General features: G+C 38.3%; 1 pseudogene and 1 gene segment (V, D, J or C); both read left to right on the top strand.

Moving 5' to 3' along the window:
* The window catches only part of LOC101998540, a 698,241-nt gene that overhangs the window by 390,059 nt on the left and 287,250 nt on the right, over positions 1-20,932 (top strand).
* The window catches only part of LOC101999096, a 55,158-nt pseudogene that overhangs the window by 813 nt on the left and 33,413 nt on the right, over positions 1-20,932 (top strand).

Raw genomic sequence — 20,932 nt, 5'->3', positions numbered from 1 at the left:
TGTGTGTGTGTGTTTGTGTCTGTGTGTGTTTGTGCATTTCTCTAACAGTCTGCACCACTTGTTTGGAGACAATTTCTATCACTGGGCCTTGATTTCAACGACTGGATTGTCTGCTTGTCCAGTGAGTCCCAGTGATTTTTCTGTCTCCATATTCCCTATATGGTACACCTGATTGTGTGTCATACCCAATTATTTTTCTTTCTTCTTCTTTTCTTTCTTTTTTTGTAACAGATTCTTCTTAGTTCTGTGTTTGGAAAACCTTGAAGGGATCTTGTGTGGCAAAAACTTGATTTTCACAGGCCCATTATAGTTGCTTTTTAAATTTAGGATGTGTTTTTCCTGAAGAAAATGCAGATCATTTAAAAGGACAAATGTGATCCTGTGTAGTGGCCAGTATCAGTTCCTGAAGAAGAAGAAGAAAAAGAAGATTGTAAATGCTAGAAGATTCAGGCAGCTCAGAACCACATGAATCTACAGGTCCCTGTGCCATCTGTTTTCTCCATGAGTATGACACTACGCCCACAGAAGCATATACTCCTAATTCAAAACTTTGTGTTTTTAAAAACATTCTCATTTAATGCTGTGATTTAGCCCAATGGTCTAGTTCTTGTATTGTCTATGTGAGACCATGATTTAAATGGTAACATTTCAAAATTATATTTCTCATATTGAATAATACTGTGTTTGAAGCATCATTACTCCCTGTTAAAGGTTATAATATGTTTTCTGTCATCTGAGAACAGTTTATTTGTGTAGGAGGTTCATCTGCTTATGTGTTGCTTTCATTGATTGAATAAAAAACTGCCTTGGCCTTTTGATAGGGTAGAACTTAGGTAGGCAGAGTAGACAGAATGGAATGATGGAAAGAAGAAGGCTGGAGTTGATAAGCCATGGATCTCTTGCCTGGGACAGACACCAGTTAGAACATTGCCGGCAAGCCACAGTCATGTGGCAATGCACAGATTGATGAAAATGGGATGTGGAGTTGGCCAATGGGAGGTTGCAGTTGATGGGCCAGGCAGTGTTTAAATTAATACAATTTCTGTGTGGTTATTTTGGATGTAAGCTAGCAGGGAGGCTGGGACGACAAGCAACCAGCTCATTTCTGTTACAGTTTATTTTTCAAGAAAACCTTATTTCTCTAATTTCTCTAAATTCTGAGTCAGGTGGTTAACAGATAACTCAAGGAACCCAGAGTTGAGAGGTGATTGTTCTGCCCTCCATGCTCTGATTGGGATGCTTCATCTTGACCAGTGAATGTGAGCAGAAGAAGTAGATTAAGCTAACATTTCTAGTAACAATAGAAATGGATCTTAAATCCAAAAGAACAAGTTGTCTGAAACCACTGATATGAGTGCCAGTTGCCCAAGAAAAGAATAAGAGCAAGTGTTATGGGGATGGAGGAGAAGGTATACCTGTGCTATGGAAAAGGGAATGTGGTTCTACTACTTAGTTCTGTGTTTGGAAAACCTTGAAGGGATCTTGTGTGCCAAAAACCCATTTTCTCTTTTGTTGCATTAAGTTTGTTTTTACCATGATATACATTTTTCTCTGCTTTCCTCCCTTCCTCTCCTCACCCCTTCTACCCTCTACCAAGACCATCATTTTCCCAATTTACACAGGAGATCGTGTCTTTTTCTCTTTCCTCAGTAGATCAAGTTTATCTCTCTTGGGGTCCTCATTGTCTAGGTTCTCTAAGATTATGGACTGTAGGATGATAATTCTTTATTTTATGTTAAAAACCCACTTATGAGTAAATACTATATATTTTATATTTACATTTATAAATGTATTGAGTGGGTCTGGGCTACCTCAATCAATATGGCTTTTTCTAGATCCATTCATTTGCCTGCAAATTTCAAGATGTCATTATTTTTATTGCTGCATAGAGTAAGATTGTGTAAATGTAAAACATTTTTTTACTTTACAGAAGCTTCTCAGTCTCAGGAGGTCCCTTTTATTCAATGAGGCCCTTAATGTCTGTGCTGCTGGGGTTATACGTAGGACTCCTTTGCCCATGTGTTGTAGAGTACTTCCCACTTTCTCTTCTATCAGGTTCAGTGTGTTCGGACTGATATTGAGGTCTTGAATCCATTTGGACTTGAGTTTTGTGCATGGTGATAGATATGGATCTATTTTCATTCTTGTACAGATTGACATCCAGTTTTGCCAGCACCATTTGTTGAAGATGCTCTCTTTTTTTCTATTCTATACTCCTTTATCGAAAATCAGGTGTTCATAGGTTTGTGGGTTAATGTCAGGGTCTTCTATTCGATTCGGGATCAACCTATCCCTGGACCCAGCAATACCACTCTTGGGAATATACCCAAGAGAGGTCCTATCATACAACAAAAGTATATGCTCTACTATGTTCATAGCAGCATTGTTTGTAATAGCCAGAACCTGGAAACAACCTAGATGCCCTTCTATGGAAGAATGGATGAAGAAAGTATGGAATATATACATATTAGAGTACTACTCAGCAGTAAAAAACAAGGACTTCTTGAATTTTGCATGTGAATGGATGGCAATAGAAAACACTACCTTGAGTGAGGTAAGCCAGACCCAAAAAGAGGAACATGGGATGTACTCGCTCATATATGGTTTCTAGCCATAAACAAAGGACATTGATCCTATAATTAGTGATCCTAGAGAAGCTAAATAAGGAGAACCCAAAGAAAACCATATAGGCCTCCTCCTGAATATTAACCTTCATCAGGCGATGAAAGAAGACAGAGACAGAGACCCACATTGGAGCACCAGACAGAAATCTCAAGGTCCAAATCAGGAACAGAAAGAGAGAGAGCACGAGCAAGGAACTCAGGACTGCGAGGGGTGCACCCACACACTGAGACAATGGGGATGTTCTATCGGGAACTCACCAAGGCCAGCTGGCCTGGGTCTGAAAAAGCCTGGGATAAAACCGGACTTGCTGAACATAGTGGACAATGAGGACTACTGAGAACTCAAGAACAATGGCAATGGGTTTTTGATCCTATTGCACGTACTGGCTTTGTGGGAGCCTAGGCAGTTTGGATGCTCACCTTACTAGACCTGGATGGAGGAGGGTGGTCCTTGGACTTCCCACAGGTCAGGGAACCCTGATTGTTCTTTGGGCTGAAGAGGGAGAGGGACTTGATTGGGGGAGGGGGAGGGAAATGGGAGGCAGTGGCAGGGAAGACAGAAATCTTTAATAAATAAATAAATTTGAAAAAGAGTATAAAAAACATTTTTATCCATTTTTCAGTAGAGACATTTATGTTGTTTAAGGTTATGGATATTATGAAGAATGCTGAAACAAACATAGTTGAGCAAATGTCCTTCTGGTATGTTTTAAGCATATGAGCATATACCCACAGTTGGTATTACTGGGTCTTGATGTAAATTGTTTCCTAATTTTTTGAAATATTGCCATACTGATTTCCAAAGCACCTGTACAAATTGGATTCCCACATGTAATGAAGAGTGTTCCCCTTACCCCACATGCTATCCAGCATGAGTTGTCATCAGTATGTTTGATCTTGTATATTCTGACAGGTGTAAGATGGATTGTTAGAATTGTTTTGACTTGCATTTCTCTGATGGTTATGGATGCTGAGCATTTCATTTCCTTAAGTGTCTTTCGGCCATTTCAGCTTCATCTCTTGTGAGGTCTCTGTTTAAGTCAGACCCCATTTTTTATTGGGTTATTTGTTCTTTTGATGTCAAGTCTCTTGAGTCCTTGGTATGTTTTGGAGATCAGTCCTCTGTCAGATGTGGGGTTGGTAAAGATCTTTTCCCATTCTCTAGGTTGACATATTATCTTGTTGACCATGTTCTTTGACTTTTAGAAGCTTCTCAGTTTTAGGAGGTCCTATATATTAATTGTTTCTCTCAGTGTCTGTGCTTCTGGGGTTATAATTAGGAAGTGGTCTCCTGTGTCAATTTATTCATGTGTATTCCCCCCTTTCTCTCCTATGAGGTTCAGTGTGGCTGGTTTTATGTTGAGGTCTTTAATCCATTTTAACTTGAGTTTTGTCCATGGGGATGCATATAGGTCTATTTGCATTCTTCTACAGGTTGGTATCTAGTTATGCCAACACCATTTGTTGAATATGCTTTCTTTTTCTATTTTACATTTTTATCTTATATGTCAAAATTCATGTGTTTGTACGTGTGTAGATAGCAATTCAGATTGTTGATTCAACTTCATCAGTCTTCCTGTCTATTTTTAGAACAATATCAGGCTATTTTCATTACTGTAGCTCTATAGCAGGATTTGAAATCAGGGATAATGATGCTTCTAGAAATTCCTTTATTGTACAGGATTCCATATGAAATTGAGTATTGTTCATTCAAGATCTGTGAAAATATTTCTGGAATTTTGATGAGACTGCATTAAATTTGTAGATTGCTTTTGGTGAGATTACCATTTTTACTATCTTAATTCTACCTATCAATGAGCATGGGGGATATTTCAATTTTCTGGTATCTTCTTCAGTTTCTTTTTGCAAAGTTTTAAGGTTCTTGTAATAAAGGTCTTTCACTTGTTTGCTTAGAGTTACCACAAGATATTCTATATTATTGGTGGCTATTGTGAAGGGTGATGTTTCTCTGATTTCTTTCTCAGCACATTTGTCATCTGTATAAAAGAGGGCTACTGATTTTTGGAATTAATCACATTACTGAAGATGTTTATGAGTTGTAGAAGTTCCTTGGTAGATTTTTTGAGATCACTTATGTAAACTCTCATATTGTTTCATATGTTGAATTATCCCTTCATCACTGGGTTGGAGCCTACTTAGTCACGATGGATGATTTTTATGATGTAGTCTTGGTTTTGGTTTTCCAGTGTTTAATTATTTTTGCATTAATGTTTATGAGTAAGATTGGTCAGTCATTCTCTTACTTAGTAGTATCATCAACAAATAGAGTTTGGCTTATTTTCCAATTTGTATCCACTTGATCTCATTTTGTTGTCTTATTGCCCTAGCTAGAACTTGAGGTACTATATTCAATAGATTTTGAGAGAGTGAACACTTTTCTTACTGATTTCAATGGTACCACTTTGTGTTTCTCTCCACTTAGTACGGCATTTTCTGTTGGCTTGCTGTATATTGTCTTTATTATGGTTAGGTATGCTTCTTGTATCCCTGCACTCTTCAAGACTTTGTCATGAAGGGTTATTGAATTTATTGAAGACTTTTTCAGCATCTATTGAGATAATCATGTGGTTTTTGCTTTTTATGCATCTATTGAGATAATCATGTGGGTTTTTCTCAGTGTTTATAAGGTAGATTACATTGACAGATTTTTTATATGTTGAGCCCATCTCTTCATCACTGGGATGGAGCCTACTTAGTCACGATGGATGATTTTTATGATGCAGTCTTGGTTTTTGTTTGCCAGTGTTTAATTAAGTATTTTTGCATCAACGTTCATGACTGAGATTGGTCAAACATTCTCTTTCTTAGTAGTATCTTTGTGTGGTTTGGGTACCAGGATAACTGTAGCATCATAAAGAGTTTGACAATGTTCTTTCTCTTTCCATTGTGTGGAACAATTTAAGGAGTCTTGGTATTAGTTCTTCTTTGAAAATCTTGTAGCAATCTGAGCTGAAACCATGGTCCTCAGCTTTTATTCTTTGGGAGATTTTTGGTGTCTGCTTCTATTTTCTTAGCAGTTATAGATTTATTGAATTTGCTTATCTGGACTTGATTAATTTTGGTAAATGGTATTTATTCAGAAAATTGTTCATTTTCTTAAAGTTTTCCAATTGTGTGGAGTACAGGTTTTTGAAATATGACTTGGTGATTTTCTGGATTTCCTCTGTAAATATTGTTATTTCCCCTTTTTATTTCTGATACTGTTAATTTGAATATTCTCTCTCTGCCTATTGGTTAGTTTGGATAAAGGTTTGCCTATTTTGTTGATTTTCTCAAAGAGCCAATTCTTTGTCTTACTGTTTCTTTGTATTGTTTTCTTTGTTTCTATTTTGTTGATTTCAGCTCTCAATTTGATTATTTTCTGCTTTCTATTCCTCCTGTGTGTTTGCTTCTTTTTGTAGAGCTATCAGATGTTATATTAACTTGCTACTGTGAAATTTTTCCAGCTTCTTTATGTAGGCATTTAGTTCTATGAACATTCTTCTTAACACTGCTTTTGCTGTTTCACATAAGTTTGGGTTTGTTGCATGGTGATTTTCATTAAATTCTAGTAAATCTTTACTTTTTTTCTTTATTTCTTCCTAGACTCCTTGGTGATTCAGATAATCATTGTTCAATTTTCATGTGTTTGTATGCTTGCTGAAATTACTGTTGTTGAATTCTAAATTTAAGCCATGGTGATCCATTAAGATACATGGGGTTATCTCATTTTATGTATATTTTGAGTTTGTTTTGTTACCAATTATGTTGTCAATTTTTGAGAAGGTTCTATGAAGTGCTGAGAAGATATATTCTTTTAGGTTTGGATGGAATGTTCTATAGATGTCTGTTGGGTACATTTGAGTCATAACTTCAGACAGTTCTCTTATTTCTCTGTTAAGTTTCTATCAGACCTATACAGTGGTGAGTGTGGGGTGTTAAAGTCTCCCACTATTAATTTGGGGGGATTAATGCACGATTTTAGCTTTAGTAATATTTCTTTTAGGTGAGAGGGTGCCCTTGTATTTGGGTAATAGATGTTCAGAATTGCAATACCCACTTGATGGATTTTTCCTGTGACAAATGTGAAATGTTCTTCTTAGTCTCTTTTGATTGATTTTTACTTTGAAATCTATCTTCTTAAATATTAGAATAGCTTCACAAGCTTTTTTATTAGATCAATTTGATTGGAAATTTTTTCCTAACCCTTACTGAAAGGTGATACCAGTCTTTTAGTTTGAAGTGTGTTTTGTATATAAAACAGAAGTATGTATTCTGTTTTCATATCCAATCTGATAGCCTGTGTCTTTTTATATATATTAATTGAGTCATTTATATTAAGGGATATTAATGATCAATGATTTCTAGTTTCTGTTAACTTTTGTTGGTGGTGATCTTATTCTGAGTTCTTTTCCCTACTTTGAGATTTTCAAATGTGATGTCATCTATTATCTGTGTTTCTGTGGGAGTAACTGAATTTCTTGGTTTGGAGTTTTCCATCTAGTACTTTGTATAGGGCTGGTTTTGTGGCTAAGTATTATTTAAATATGGTTTTACAATGATTGAAAGTATTGCTTGGTATAACAGTCTGAGCTAGCTTCTTTGGCCACTTTATGTCTACATATCACTTGTCCAAGATCTTCAATGTTCATTGTTCCCATTGAGAATTCAGGTATAAGTCTGATACGTGTGCATTTATGTGTTACATGGCCATTTTTCTTTGTAGCTCTTTTTTTATATTTTTTATTATTTTTTTAAATTTATTTATTTATTAAGGATTTCTGCGTCCTCCCCGCCACCGCCTCCCATTTCCCTCCCTCTCCCCCGATCAAGTCCCCCTCCCTCATCAGCTCAAAGAGCAATCTTAATATTCTTTTTTTATACTATATGTTTAGTGTTTTGTTTATTATGTGGCATGCAGACTGTTTTTGGTCCACTCTATTTAGTGTTCTGTAAGCTTCCTGTATTTTTATTGAATGTCCTTCTTTAGGTTGGAAAATTCTTCTTCTATATTTTTGTTGAATATATTTTCTGTACCTTTGATTTGGACTTCTCCTTCTATTCCTACTATACTTAGGTTTGGTCTTTTCATGGTGTCCCATATTTCATGGAAATTTTGTGTGTTATATTTTAGATTTAATGCTTTCTTTGGCCAAGGAATCCATTTTCTCTATCATATCTTCAATGCCTCAGATTCTCTCTTCCATCTCTTGCATTCTGCTGTTTATGCTTGCATTTGTGTTTCATGATCATTCTGTTTCCAGAATTCCCTTATTTTGTGTTTTCTTTATTGTCTAAAAGTTTCAAGTCTAGAATCATTTTTTCACCAATTTAATTGCTTTTTTTTGTTTTCTTTAAGGATTTTGTTGATTACTTCCAATTTTTTGTTTGTCTTTCCCTTTACTTCTTTTAGGGAAATTTTTACTTCCTCTTTAAAGGCCTCAATCATTTTCCTAAAGTTACTTTTAAGATCATTTTCTTCTTGTTCTTCTGTTTTGCATGATCAAGTCTTATTGTTGTAAATCCACTAGTTTTTGGTGGTGCCATGCTCTTTTGTGTTTTGTTGTTTGTATTCTATCTTGTTGTCTACCCATCTTTTCTTCCAGTTGGTGTAGTTTTAGATATGTGTCTCTTGTCATCACCCTTCCAGGTGCCAATGCGTCCAAAACTCAGATGGTGACTTCTCTAGGTGGAGTTGTGGCAAAAGTTCTGGTCCCTTAAAACTCCTAGAGGTCACTAATTGCTTCCAGAATTTTCTCGGGCCTTTCTGCCTGTTCTAAGAGGTTGCTTGGGCCTTCCTGCCTGCTCCTGGATTTGTCTCAGGCCATCTTGCCTGCTCATGAAGGTTGCTATGGCTTTTCTGCCTAATCCTGGAATGACATTTTCTCTTGATGAGCCATCTGTCTATTTCAGATGTCTCACTTGTCACATGATCTCCAAATTCTTTAATTGGATGCATTTTTCTCCCAGAAAGACAAAAGTAAAACCCTGCCCAAACCCTAATTACAGTGGATCCTTTTGAGGCAGGTTATATCTCTGCTAGGGCAAAATGCTTTTTGGCAACAGAAAAAGTATTATCTTTCAAAAAAGGATGATTTTTAAAGTTTGAAACTAAATGTGCCTTATCATGTTCTCTCTCTTCCTCTTGTTCTCATTCATGTAAATGTATATATATATTATATATATACACATACATCTCAAGGTTTAAGTGTATTTATTTTTGAACCATAAAGAACATTCACTATGGATTTCAAACTGTCTTTCTAGTAACCTGGTAGATGGTTATTTCTTTCACATCTACCTCTGCCTCTGCACACATCTCAAATAAAAAAAATTAAGAGAAAAAAGAAAAAAAATTAAAAATCTTATCATGGAAGTTGCAGTGTGACAAATTGATTCATACTGTTAACCCCTTTGCTTATCTTGTAAGTATTCATTACAAAAAGTCATTATCTGGTCTAAGGCCTCTGGTTTCTGCATCCTCACTAATACTCTTCCTGGGTATCCTGATGCTGCCCTCTGTTTTGGAGATCCAGTTACTTTGTGTCTGTGGGTCAGGATCTTACACATGTTCCAGTAGATCATAGTTGTGGTAGGCCAAGTCGTGGAGACTAGAAGAACAATACAGCTAATGACTGCGGCTGAATCTCAGTTAGATGTAAGTGGCTCCCAGCATACTCACCTTAGAATGTGTCTTTGTGCCTCAAGAAAGTTGGTGGATCATACTTTTGGTTGGTGTTCACAGACTTTCCTGGGGTGATAGGGGCTGCCAGGTGTGTTTGTTTTATTTTTAAAACTATTTACTTCTTTGTAACTCTCTATATACTTTTTCATCTCTCTCCCAAACCTACATACAGTTTTTTAAAACACTGTGAGCCACTCATGTTGTAGGAGAGGCAACTAGTTTATTTCCTGGCCACCCAGACTCCTGAAATAATCACATAGAAACTATATTATTTAAATCATTGCTTGGTCCATTATCTCTAGTTTCTTATTTGCTAACTCTTACATCTTAATTTAACCAATTTCTATTATTCTGTGTATTGTCACATGGCTGTGTCTTACTGGGTAAAGTTCCAGCATCTATCTCTAGCAAGGCTACATGGCTTCTTTCTGACTCTGCCCTTCTTACTCCCAGAATTCAGTTTAGTTTTCCCCACCTAGCTAAGTTCTGTCCTTCTATAGGTCCAAAGTAGTTTCTTTATTCACAAATGATATTCACAACATACAGAGAGGAATCCCACATCACCTCCTGATGTGGAACCATGGTCTGTATTCTGTCAATTATATTTTAAATAAATGCTGATTGGCCAGTAGCCAGGCAGGAAGTATAGGCAGGACAACCAGACGGGAAGTAGAGGCAGGTCAATGAGAACAGGAGAATTCTGGGAAGGAGGAATCCCATTTCTCTGCAGTCCTAACCCAACCACAGAAGAATCAAGATTTGACTGCCCCACTGAATAAGGTACTGAGCCACATGGCTAATACAGATATGAATAATGGCTAATAATGGACTATATAAGTTATAGAAGTTAATAAGAAGCCTGAGCTAATAAACCAATCAGTTTATAACTAATATAGACCTCTGTGTGATTTTCTTTAGGACTTAATGTTTGTGGGAACCAGGCAAAACGAAAACCTTAGTCAACAACCTCCCCTTTTCTGTTTAAATAAAAAGAAAGGTTTTAACTTTAACATAGTAGAATTACATATAACAAAACAGGTATCAAGCAAGAATTACAGTTACAATATTTATATCTATTTTAACTTTTATCATAACTAAGGAAAGCTATAACTATATATTCTTCAACTATGTCAAAGACTTCAGAAGAATATAATATTACCTAAGTAAACAGGGAGTGCATTGTAAGCAACTTTCAAAACTCTAGAACTGACAGAGACACCTCACTGCCTGAACAATCACCCTAAGTTCTTCTGTAACATTGGGGCATCCAGTCTTCATTCCACAGCCCCATAGTATCCTGCAGACTTTTCCATGAAGAAGAAAATTTCAAAGACAGTTCCACCTATATTGGCAGTTTGTCAGTCATTTTCTTCTGTGTCCTGCAGAATGTCTAGCAGACTCTTTCTAGTCTTTCGTGAAGCAGGGACCCCAAAGAACCATCTCATCTTTAGATAAGTTCAGCAGTCATTTATCTGTGGGTCCTGCATGTTCAGTTCCTCAGGCAGTTCAGGCAAGAGTAGATTCTTGCCCAAATGGCTGACAAATTCCATAAGGAGCCTCTTCCATGCCCATCTTCCTTTTGAAGCTATTGGTGCTGCCAGGAGCAGATGTGTCTCATTGTCATGAAAATTCCTAAGTTATTAAACATCTTAAATGCCATATTCTGAAGGTCTTTGGAAGATTTGAAGAATCCTTATCCATCTGAAATACATCAATGTATATCTAGAAAATCTAACTAACATGACTACAAGCTTGACTATTATAGATGACTCTCTATTTACCTATATTTCTTAATTATACATTACATTTTTAAGTGAGCTGACAAACACAATACCTTAATCAATATCAGAAAAACATATACACAGTATAACAAAATTGACCTTAAATATACCAAGATCCATATCAATGCAAATCTCTATAGCATATCTCCCTTTAAATGTAAACAAACATTTATAAACAATATTTGGGAATTTGGGTATAGTTCTTTTCCAAAACACTTCCTGATTTTTGTTGGGTGAAATAATTTTGAGGATTATGGTATGGAGGCAGATAGCAGGCCTGAGTCCTGGGCTTAGGCACTCCTGGATGTCAGACACCCAGGCCTTCACATGAAGTATATCAGTTGTCTCCAGAATGTACTCTGAAGGGCGTTTTACCTTAACCACAAATGTGTTTTCCCCATTAGGTATCTCTAGGGCTGTGGCTATACAGACATCAGTGATAGAACAGGGAGTGCTGAGTTGGGTCTGGGATGTTTGTGTGGTACAAAGATCTACAAGTGACTTCTTCTTCCTTCTCCTTTAGTTCAGAACAGTAGGTGATACTTCTGCCACTAAAGTTGCCTTCCTCCCCCTGAGGTCATCCCAGCTTCCGATCCTTCACGACACTCTTCTGCTTGGTCAGTGGCAGCTTCTTCAGACCCCATAAAACCGAGCAGCTCTTTTCTCTGTAACATTCTTGCCTCATCTTTCAAGATTCCCCCTATGACTCAGTCTCAGCCTCTCAAAGTGGTGAGTACATCTCTCCCCAGGGGATGTGCCATCACTAGCCAATCCAATACCAACTGCCCCAGCACCACCAGAGGTGTTGGATTTGCTCTTTCCAACTAGGACTGGAGGCCCTGGTGTGGTCTCCAAAAGCCCAGCTAGGGAGAAAGAGTCAATGGCCTCTCACTACTGCAGGATGCCTCATACAGTATCTCTGAATGAGTGACCCATGAATGGAGGGAAAAACATTTCTTGAGCTTTGAATTTGAGGATGTTGTAGAGAAGGAAGAGACTGAGGAAGGAAGGGAACAACTATATCCTCAAAAGATAGAGATGGGTCCAACACAATCAGTGGCCCACCCATCCTGCATCTGTCAAGAAACAAGTCATGGGGTGGTACCATCTCCATACCAGTTCTCAATGGGACCAAGACAGTTGGGGAGAGTAAGCCTGAGGCCCAGGCCTCCTAAACTTTGAAATGCTGCAGGAATATCTCAGGAAACATCCGGAAAAGGCAGCTTCAGCTCCAGGCTCTGGATATTGAGGGTGGGAGGTCAGATAGAGGCAAAAATGGTGGGCAAGATCCAGGGCAACAGACCTACATGAAACTCACAGAACTCTTGCCAACTTGGGGGAGGGGTGGTGGCAGTGCTAGCAGAGAAGGGAAGACCCCATCCTCAGGGGGAGGAACACCATTCATCCTGGGCCCCAGGAGACATCTATGAGGAGGAGCAGCATTTAAGAAAGAAGCCAAAAGACAGGGGGTGAGTGGCAACAACTGCATCTTATTTCCTGTGCTCAGATTTTGGTTCAAGCTAGAGGAAGTAGCCAACATCCTAGGAGACCATTCCAGTCCTGAAAGGGAAAGAGGATTCAACCACAGGTGAAGAGCCAAAGCCTTCCCGTGAAATAAACTGGCCACCACCCTGAGAGCTCTTAACTGGCAGTCGCATAACCAGATTAGTTGAGAGAGAAACTAGGGAGGAAGTCCAACAGTCCACACTCTGAAGAGCAGTTGGGAGTCCCTGTAATGCAGGAGAACCTTCAGACAACCCCAGAGAGTGGTCTTGGGCAAAAGTCATCAGTTGCTCTTAGATGGCAAAGGAGTCCACAAGAGGACAAGGCTGGAATGAAAAGGGAAATTAGTGTTCATGGACTGAGTATGCTGCTTTTAGTGAGGGACTTCTGTGGTTTGTTAGGCCGTCTCTATGAGAAAGGACTGGTCAGAAGGCCCTTTGTTGGTTCTACCTCCTGGGTTGTTAGACCTTATATGTAGGTACTAGGATGAACCGAGTCATGATGGAGAGTTCCTAACCAGAAAGACAAATGGGGGATAAAAAGAAAATGTAGGGATAGGAAAAACAGTACCAACTCATCAAGTGCTTAGAAAATGAAAATAGGGTTCAACTCATGGAAAACATTTGAAAGGGGTGAACTCAAGACACTGGTGGAGAGTTGAGATAGTCACAGCAGCAGAGGCAGGAAGCAAGAAAGAAAAATGCCCAAAAGATGATCAGGAGAACCCAAAAAGCAAGCAAAAGGAAAAGGCCCATCCATTCTGGGTGCCTGTTGGTAGTTGTTGCTGGCTTGTTGCTGCTGCCTGATATGCGATCCCCATTTCCTGGAAAAGGGGGTGCAAAGATGCAAAGACAATGACACAGATGCCAAGAGATTTCAATGAAGAAGCTCTCTATTGTAAAAGGATTGAGGTTTTGTTAGGGTTAGAGAAATTAAGCTACTGCAGGAACATTTTTGGTTGGATTTTGAAACTGGCAGTCATTGCTGGTATTTGTGTTTGGCTAGGAGTGTGCTTCATTAGTTACCATGCTTTTGGTTCACTGATAGATTATGTTGGGCAATTTTGTTTATTAATTGTGAGTTTACATGTACTTGCTTGTGCTTGTGTTATTGCTTTGCCTCATATGAGGATGAGAAGGGAATGGCCAAAAAGTATTGATTCAAAAAGCTGGATCCAGTGGCTATTGATTGGCCTGCTTGCCTCCACATAATTGCAACAACAACTTTACTAGGTAATGATTCAGACAAAGTGACTTTGAGGCAAACTCTTAGAATGACCACCCTCAATGCTATCCTGATATCTCACTAATGCTCAGCTTACACATTACCCGGTTTTGTTCTTAAACCTACCAAGGATCCAATACACCAACAGCAGTGCCTTTGAACCCTGATACTGTACTCCCAGAGCCAGACCTGGATCAGTCTCTCCAGGACTGTCTTGCCATCCTGAGACATCTCCATGGGATCAGACCAGACCTCAAGGATGTCTATTTTTCAAGGATTGAGGTAACAATGGTATACAGATGACAGAAGCTTCATCAAAATTTGTACCAGGTATGTGGTGGCAGCAGTTAAAACTGAGGAAGAAGTCATATGGACAGAGGCCCTACCTTTTGGGATATAAGCCCAGAGGGCCAAGCTAATAGCTCTAACAAAGGCACTGCAGTTGGGAAATGAAAAAATACTTAATATCTATACCAATAGCTGGTTTGCTTTTGCCACAATACATGTCCCTGGTGTCATATACAGTGAGAGGGAAATGTTGACTGCAGAAGGAAAGACTATTAAAAACAAGCATCAAATTTTAGACCCCTTAAAGACCATATGGATGCTCCAATGAATAGCTGTCATACACTACCCTGGACACCAGAAAGGAGAGGACCCAGTCTTGAGAGAAAACAGCTGGCAGACATAGCAGCAATGGAGGCTGCACAACAGACAGCAGCCATCCTGCTGGTCACACCACCAAAGATGTTAATACCTACATTGCCAAAACTTCCAGCTTATATTGACCAAGACTGCAAAGAATCCACACATATACAAACATTTACAAGGAGAAAGGATGGTTCAGGACCCCGGAAGAATGAATTATCTGCCTATCAGACTTTGCCACTCAACTAATCCAACAAATACACCAAAGTACTCACTTGGGAAAAGGAAAAATACAGGACCTCTTGAAAAGAGAACATCTTAAAGTCTTTGACCTTAAGGCCAAAACAGCAGAAGCTGTAGGCCAATGTCCCACATGCCATCTCATCAATGTAAAAAGTGGAGTCACGCTGTAGGAGTTCCTTCAGTCAACAGCCTTTAAGGTACCAGCCCACTTGGGCATGATCTTTTAGTCTATAGATGCACCTGTAAAGAGTAGGCTCACTTTCTTGCTTCTGGCTGCTGGATTCAGTTCCCGTTTCCCATTCATGCAGAGGACTATGATCTAGGACTGTGATCTGTGAGACTACCACTAAATAAATAACCCTTGATTATACATAATTCTAAGGTAGTGTGGTATTATTTGTACCCAATGTAAGACCTGGTCCACCCTTTTCAGGATTGGTTTGCCAGATACCTGGCACATTGGGCACTGACTTTCCCACCCGAGGCATACTGCTGCTCAGCACTCCCGGCTTGTGACCATTTGGCACCTTACATGCCAGCCCACATGCACAATCCACAACTCACACAGTCTGTGACTCAAACTGATGGAAAACTTCGGATTTTCTCTTCATTCTGGTCACCAAATCTCAGAATTGCTTTGATTGCCTTAATAACTGCTATTAATTTGTCAAACAAAGCAAATTTTTAGTACCTAAGTAAGCAACATACACTGTTCACCACTGAACAGTCACACAGCTGCAACTGTGACACCTGATGGACAATAACAATTATTACAACTACACCAATCATTATAATCACCTTACAACAGGTATGATCTGAAACAATGCAAAAATGACCAACACCATAACTATCCAGGAGTTCAATAATTATTTTGCTCATGCTATGGATGGTATTCTGCAAGGCTTATGTGTTTTCACTTATACATCCCTTTATTTGATTCTAGGAATTAGTGTTGTTTTTCATATTATCTCATTAAAAATGAGACCAAAAATGAGGAACTTTCAGAAATAATACAGTCTTCACAGACTAATAATAGACAGTTTATTGAGAAGATCAATACTATTGAGAGGGATAACATCAATTTGACAGAAATATCTGAAAGAATTTGTGTTGTTGAATTTAACAACTAGACTCTGTAGAAAAGTTTTTATCAATTAACAGGTAAAGTATCTCTTCAGGAAGGTAATATGTACACCATCAAAATTATGTACAAGAATGAGATATTATCTTTACTGGACAAGTTTCATACCTTGGAATCCTCAGTGAGGGCATTAGAACAGAACACTGGACAGGAGATTCAGACTTTTGAAAGGCAGTAGTAAAAAGATTTGAAAAGATTGAGGAATTTATCAAAATTGATGAGCAGGGACAGAAGGTACAAGGATAAAATTTAACCTCACCAGTATGTGCCAGACCCTGTGATGACTTACCAAGAGTTTTAACTGCATATCCAGTAATTTCCTCAGAAAGACCATCTGGCAAAAAGTACCCTAAGGAATTCAAAGAATATACATAGGAATCAATACGTATAAGCAATGTAAAAGAAATTAAACAAGCAATAATATCTTATAAATTACATTTGCCTTTTTTAGGGAAATGGTGGAAATGTGGGCTTCAAGCAATAAGGTCACCCCACATGATTGGCTTCAGTTAATCTGAGTGGTCCTAGAAGATGTACCTTAGCTGCTTTGAAAGTGGTACTGGAGTAAAGAGGCAAAAATTTTAGAACAAAGGGGGAAAGCAAAAGGACTTGAGACTTCACAAGATAAAATTCTTGACAATGGTGATTACTCTGATCCTCAGGACCAGGATCTCTGCAAAGAATGCATCTTGTCCCTATGTAGCAAGCAGCTTTAAATACTTAGGATAGGGTTCAGGAACTAGAACAGAGAATTTAATCATATATTAGGGTTAAACAGGGCTGGAGAAAACCTTTTAGTGACTTTTTACAAAGATTAACTAAGGCTGTACAAGTAGAAGTATCAGACCCAGAAGCTAGATGTGTATTTTTTAAATCTTTGGCTTTTGGAAATGCCAACTTAGAATGTAAGAAGATCCTTGGGCCATTAAAGGTGAGATCAGCACCAATAGATGAGTGGATCTTGCAAACAATGAATGCTGAGACATTTGACTACAGTGTTGAGGCTTAGGTAGGAAAAGCAATTTCAAATGGTATGAGGAGACACCAAAATGCCAAATGTTTTAATTGTGGTAGAATAGGACATCTAATAAGGAACTGTAGACAATAAATTCCTAGGAATAATGTTTCCTCTAGGAACATCAGAAAAAGGAGGACTCAGCCTTCTGGTATATGTAGGAAGTATGGCAAAAGACTACCTTGGATCAATAAATGAAGGTCAACAAAAGACAGACAAGGCATCCCGATTGATGTAAGTGGGTCTTCTGTCTATGTGTTACTCTCATTGGTTAAATAAAAATACTGCCTTGGACTTTTGATAGGACAACAGCTTAGCTAGGCGGAGTAGACCGAACAGAATGCTGGAAGGAAGAAGAGCAGAGTCATGCAGATGCCATAAAGCTCCAGCCCAAGACGGGTGCCATTTAGACTCATCCCGGTAAGCCACAGTCAAGTGGTGATACAGATTATTAGAAATGGGTTGAATCAATATGTAAGAGCTAGCCAATAAGAGGTTGGAACTAATGGGCCAGGAAGTGTTTAAATGAATACAGTTTCTGTGTTATTATTTCCGGGGATAAGCTAGCCATGTGGGAGCCAGGTGGGATGAAAAGCAGGCCTGCTCATCTCATCACTACACCCGATAACATCAGGATGCTCTTGCAGGCACCCATGTCAAACAAGGTCCAGTCATTCCCAGTCACTGTGGAAAACACGTCTTGCAAGGAAAATTAAACAATCCAGTGCCTACTGAAGAAACCATACTGTTCTGGATGATGAACTAGACATGGAGGATGAATAAAAAACTCCAGTAGAAAATAAGAAATGTATATTTTGGCAGACTTCTATAAATGATAAAACACCAAACCCAAGAGTGCATATTAATGATATTGCAATTGAATGGTTTCTAGACACAGGTGTGGACATGAATGTCATTATTCCAGAATCTTGGCATTCAGATATGCCTCTTGAAGAGGCAGATATTCAATTCCTGGGAGTTGAAACTCCATATTAAGTGAAACAACAAATGAGGTGTGTTGAATGCATAGGGCCAGAAAGACAGAAAGGAAGCTTGAAGCTATATGTAGCTAATATTAGAGTAAATTTATGGGGTCAGGGCGTACTGCAGGATCGTAATACCCAGATTAATATTCCTACAATTGTAAAATCTCATGTTTCTGGGAAGAATATTAAAAGATATTATAAACAAAGTTCACCAGCCATTCAGGCTGTTCAAGAGCACAAAGCAACAGTAAACCTGCCTTTAAAGTGGTTAACTGAGAAACCAATAAGGGTTTAAACAATGGCCTTTAACAGAATACAAACTTCAGGCTTTAAAACAGCTGGGACAGAGCAACTAGATGCTCGCCATATTGAAGACTCTACCAGCCCTTGGAATTTTCCTGTATTTGTTGATTAAAAAAAAAGGAAATCTGGAAAATGGAGAATGGTGATAGATCTAAGAGCTGTCAGCAAGGTTATTTAATGATAGATCTAAGAGATGTCAGCGAGGTTATTCAATGTATGGGCCCTCTATGTTCTGAAATTCCTCTGCCTTCTGTATTGACAAAACATAATGGCCTCTCATAGTTGTTGAATTAAAAGATTGTCTTTACTATACATATACAAGAAAAGGACAGAAAAAAATTTGCCTTCACAGTGCCTACTTATAATAATTCTCGGCCTACTATGAGATACTAGTGGACTGTCCTCCCACAGGAAATGTCAACAGGCCCTCCCTGTGCTGATACTTTGTAAGTCAGCCTTTGGAAATAATACACAAATAATTATAAGTTTATAATTTACCATTACATGTATGACATTTTGTTATCTGACTCAGTTGCAGATACTTTAGAAAAATGTGTGAAGAAGAAAGTTTTGCCTAAATGAGAATTACAAATTGCTCCTGAAAATATACAAGGAGGAAATTCTGTCAATTACCTAGGTTACAAAATAGTTTTTTAGAAAATTTGATCAAAAAATGCACAAATTAGGAGAGACTGGTTGTGGATTCGTAATGGCTTTCAGAGATTGTTAGGAGACATTTCAAGTCCATGGCCAGATGTTGGGATAACACCTGATCTAATAATTCACTTAAATAAAGCCTTAGATGGTGACAAAGACTTAAATAGTCCCAGGGACTTAACAGCTGGAGTGGAAAAAGAATTGACAATCATTGAAGAGAAATTACAGGAGGGACAAGTATATAGAGGGAATCCAAATCTTAATTGTATTCTAGTCATACGGCCTTCCAGAATTTCCCCTAGAGGAATTTTAATGCAGAGGGAAGATATCATATTAGAATAGATCTTTTTACCACATAAACCAAGTAAAAAAATAAAAAGTTATATAGAAATGTTTGTATATAAATGTTTGTTTACATTTAAAGGGAGAAATGATATAGAGATGAATACATTGACAGGGTATGGATATTGGTCTATTGATACAAATTTGAGGTCAATTTTGTTATATGCATTTCTGGTTTTGAATAAGGTATTGAGTTTGTACAGTTCATTTAAAAATGTAATGTATAATTAAGAAATACAGATTAATAGATAGTCATCTGTAGTAGTCAAGCTCATAATCATATTTAGGTTTTCTAGATGTACAGAGATATAATTCAAATGTATAATATTCTTCAAACCTTTCAAAGACTAACAGAATATGGTATTTAAAATGTTTTAAAAACTTAGACTTTTCATGACAATAAGACACATCTGCTCCTGGCAGCACCAATTACTTTAAGAGGGCGATAGGCACTGAAGAGGCCTCTTATGGACTTTATTGGCCTTTTGAGCAAGAGACTGCTCTTGTTTGAACTACTTGGTGTTATGCTGTGTGAGTTAGACATGTGGAAACCATAGAGAGATGACTGATGAACTTGCCTAAAGGTGGGATGGTCCTTCATTGTTCCTGCTTCATGAAAGCATCTGTCAGACATTCTGGAGGACACAGAAGAAAGGGATTGATAGGCATAACTGTCTTTGAAATTTCCTGTCTCATGGAAATGTCTGCTTATATACCATTGGCCTGTAAGCTAAAGATGGGTGCCCCAATGTTACAAAAGAACTTTGGGTGACTGTCCAGGCAATGAGAGTTAATTCTGGAGTTTTGGAAGTTGCTTACAATGCATTTCCTATTTACTTAGGTGATATTATATACTTCTGAAGTCTTTGATGGAGTTGAAGAATAGATATCTATAATTAGTTTTCCTTAGCTTGAAACCCTGCTATACATCCTGTGCCCACACTTGGGTGATATAGGAGATGTGTAGGAAGTGGCCCTGTGTCCTGGACCTCCAACTTCCTAAGACCTCCAGGTGGGAGAAAATCCAGGGGCCTCTCCCCAGTTCCTTAGGCATTTCTAGATGCCAGCAGAGAGATGGCCAGTTAGCCCTCAATCCACCCCGCCCCCAACCTGCCTTTTCCTGCAAGCTCCTTGGAACCCTGCCACACATCCTGCACCCACACTTGAGGGACATAGGAGCTTCTAGCAGGTAGCTTGCTGGATAGCCCTAAATCCAACCCAGCCCCAAACCACTGTTCCCTGTGAGCTCTGTGGAACCCTGCAAAACACAGCCTGTGCCAATACTAAGTGGATCTAAGAGCCTGCTTCAATATTGAGTAGATCTAAGAGACAGCCAAAGCAAGGATTGGACCAAGAATCCAAGACACTGCTGCCCCCATTTGAAGAAAGAGATAGGTAGGCACCAATGAAAGAATTCCTCCAACATCCTAAGAAACAACATGGTAACACCAGAATCCAGTGATTAAACAACAGAAGGACTGGATCACCCTAACTCAGAAGATGTAGAAGAAAATGACTTTAAATGTAACTTTATGAAAATGGAGACATTTAAAGAGGAAGTGAAAAACTCTGGATAAGTGAACAGGAACTACTGAGACAAGAATAACCAACAGAATACAAGAGATAGAAGAAAGAATCTCAGGAGCTGAAGATACTATTGAGAAAATAGACTTATTGGTCAAAGAAAACATAAAATTCAACAAATTCTTATTTATTTATTTTTTTATTGAAAAAAAAATTCCACCTCCTTCCAGCCTCCCATTTCCCTCCCCCTCCTCCC

The sequence above is a fragment of the Microtus ochrogaster genome, chromosome 1 (assembly GCF_000317375.1).
Source record: "Microtus ochrogaster isolate Prairie Vole_2 chromosome 1, MicOch1.0, whole genome shotgun sequence".
In the NCBI taxonomy this organism is placed as follows: Eukaryota; Metazoa; Chordata; class Mammalia; order Rodentia; family Cricetidae; genus Microtus; species Microtus ochrogaster.
This window is presented reverse-complemented; position numbering and strand designations above follow the sequence as displayed.